Source organism: Chiloscyllium punctatum, chromosome 13 (assembly GCF_047496795.1).
Source record: "Chiloscyllium punctatum isolate Juve2018m chromosome 13, sChiPun1.3, whole genome shotgun sequence".
Taxonomy (NCBI): domain Eukaryota; kingdom Metazoa; phylum Chordata; class Chondrichthyes; order Orectolobiformes; family Hemiscylliidae; genus Chiloscyllium; species Chiloscyllium punctatum.
Genome location: NC_092751.1, coordinates 6,841,729 through 6,844,529, shown reverse-complemented (window position 1 = coordinate 6,844,529; position 2,801 = coordinate 6,841,729). Strand labels below are relative to the sequence as shown.

General features: G+C 44.1%; 1 non-coding gene across 1 annotated transcript; it reads left to right on the top strand.

The window, feature by feature from the left end:
* The first annotated feature begins 680 nt into the window (after positions 1–680).
* On the top strand, positions 681–754 carry trnai-aau (transfer RNA isoleucine (anticodon AAU)). Its single transcript has one exon. It is a non-coding gene; the product is annotated as a tRNA-Ile (tRNA).
* Positions 755–2,801: the final 2,047 nt, after the last annotated feature.

Genomic DNA, 2,801 nt, shown 5'->3' with positions numbered 1-2,801 from the left:
CTAGCCTCTGACGCGCCAGGCGAAATAGTGAGTGAGTGTTCAGCCTGGAAACATTTGCACCTTTTCCATTTTCAAATGTAGGATGATGTAGCATGCTGTCTGAAGCAATCATTTTAGCAGCTGACCTGTCGCTGAGAAACTCTGCAGGAAGGCCTGACAACTTGCTAAATATGCTGTCAAACGAAGATTTCATAAGCAACATGAGTCATTGAGCAAAACGTGCTGTTGCTGACACCAAAGCAACTGCGTCGTTCGGGAGTAGAAAGAACCCCACTGATAGATTACAATTCAAATGCATTTGGCAAAAGGTTCGCAGCAGTTAATCAGCAGCACGTAACCCTGACTGCAAAGGTCTGTGAGTATCCAGAAGAACAGTGAGTGATCGTTGAAGGTACGGTTCTCCAGACGAAATTTGTCAACGTGAGAAGCTGCAGCTGAGCTGGTGGCGTTGCGATTGAAATTGCATGCGTCCGGACTTTGTGCTTAATTTTAGATATCAGAGCAAATGTTTAACTCGGATATGCGCGTTCGGAAAAGTAATTTTTTTTTGTTAAAAAGCTTTGCAACGAAAGGAAATACTTCAGACTATCGTGCGATCGATGAGTAGCAGAAAATTCAGAGCAGCCGTGGTTGTGAGCACCGGCAATATAGGCATTTGCTTTCGCGGGGCCGCCCGCGTTGGTCGGTTAGTTCAGCTGGTTAGAGCGTGGTGCTAATATCGCCAAGGTCGTGGGTTCGATCCCCACACTGACCACATTCAGCGCTTGTGTGGTTGCTGTGTTTCCAAACAACGTGCTCCACAAACCCAGAGGCTCACATCTGCACAATAAAACATTTGACAGGGTTAGACGCACGACTTGATCGCCGTACCCGTGATGTCTGGTGGATGTTGTCTGCAGCAAATCAACCAGTCTCAGTTGTTTTCACCAACAAATGCAAAACATGAAATATGTGCAGTATTTGGAGGAGAACCGGAGTTCAGGCTTCAATTCAAATCAAAGATTCGTTCATGCTATTTTCCTGGATCTCTGTTAATACTCGTCACATGACTTCCAGAGGCAATTCGTTGGTTTGCTCACCTCTCATGCATCGACACTGGAGTTATCATGTCACCAGCAATATCATAGAGCCATTATTAAAAGCAAATTACTGCGGATGCTGGAATCTGAAACCAAAAGATAAAATGCTGGAAAATTTCATCAGGTCTGACACCATCTGCAAGGAGAGAGACGAGCTGACGTTTCCAGTCTAACTGATTAAAGATAAAGATAATAACAAAGGTGGAGTATTATGGAGCTATTTATAACACGCTGAGTCTGAGTTGGGAAGAAGAGGAAAAAGAACTATTTAAGAATTTAAAAGAGATCTGATCCATGCCCCTGGGTCAGCCTTACCTTCTCTAGATAAACCTTTCCATCTCTTTGCTACCATATATGAAAAGCGCGGCTTTGGGAGTATTAACCCAGAGGTGGGGAGTAATGAAACAGCCAGTAGCATATCTTTCAAAGCTATTGGATCCAGTATCCCAGGGCAGGCCTGAGTGTGTGCAGGCCGTGGCTGCCACTGCACTGTTGGTGGAGGAAAGCAGGAAGCTTACACTTGGGTGCTTACACTAGTAAGCACTCCACACCAAGTGAGAACGATCCTAAACCAAAAAGCTGGGTGATGGTTGACAGATTCGCGTGTTCTGAAATATGAGGCAATATTAGTAGGAAAGGATGATCTAGTGTTGGTCACGCATAATTGTTTAAATCCAGCTGCCTTTCTTTGGAAAGGGGAAGGAGAATATCCTTAGAATCCAGGGCACGACTGCCTTGACATTATAGAATACCAAACTAAGGTCTTCATGGACCTGAGAAATGTTCCGCTTCATGCAGGAGCCTGACTGTTTATAGGCAGATCATCCCGGGTGACTGAAGAGAAAATACATAATGGGTATGTACTTGTAGACGGGATGGAAGGTGGTGTGGTAGAGGCAGGAAGGTTGCCAAATGGGTGGTCAGCTCAGACCTGCGAACTCTATGCATTGGAAAGTGTCCTTAGGGCGTTAGAAAATAAAGAGGGAGCAGCATACAGTGACTCTAAATATGTATTTGGTGTTGGCACTTTCGGAAAGATCCGGCAGGAAAGAAGACTGATCAATATCCGGGGGAAGGAATTTGCATACGAGGAGTTGATTAAACGGGTCTTGGAATCCCTATTCCTTCCCTGAGAAATAGCGGTAGTGCATGTAAATGGTCATCAGAAAGGAAATGAACCAGAAGTTAGGGGGAAAAGATTAGGCGATAAAGTGGCTCAGGAAGCAGGCCTGGACACACAAGTAGTGCTAATTCATTCCCTAATATCTCCTGTTCCTGATCCCCGGAAGCTCTTATATTTACTGAAAGAATTGAAAAAGAATTGACAGATTTTGGGGCTGAAAAAAAATAGCAGATGGGCATTGGATGTTACCTGATGGAAGGGAAATGTTAAACAAAATGATGATGCGAGAAATTATGGCTGTCCTACGTCAAGTCAGCCATTGGGCAGTACAAGCAACGTATCCTTTAGTTCTTAGGGAATATGGATGTAAAGGAATATATACAATTGCTAAACACATATGTGAGGGATGTATCATATGCAGAAAGGTAAAAAATAAAGTCGTGAGAAAACAGACCTCGGGAGGAAGAGACCCGGGATTGAGACTCTTCCAGAGTATACAAGAAGATTATACTGAACTACCCAGAGCAGGAAGACTAAAATATATACTGGTCATAGTAGATCATCTATCTGGTTGGTTTGATGCTACTGCCACTGCGAGT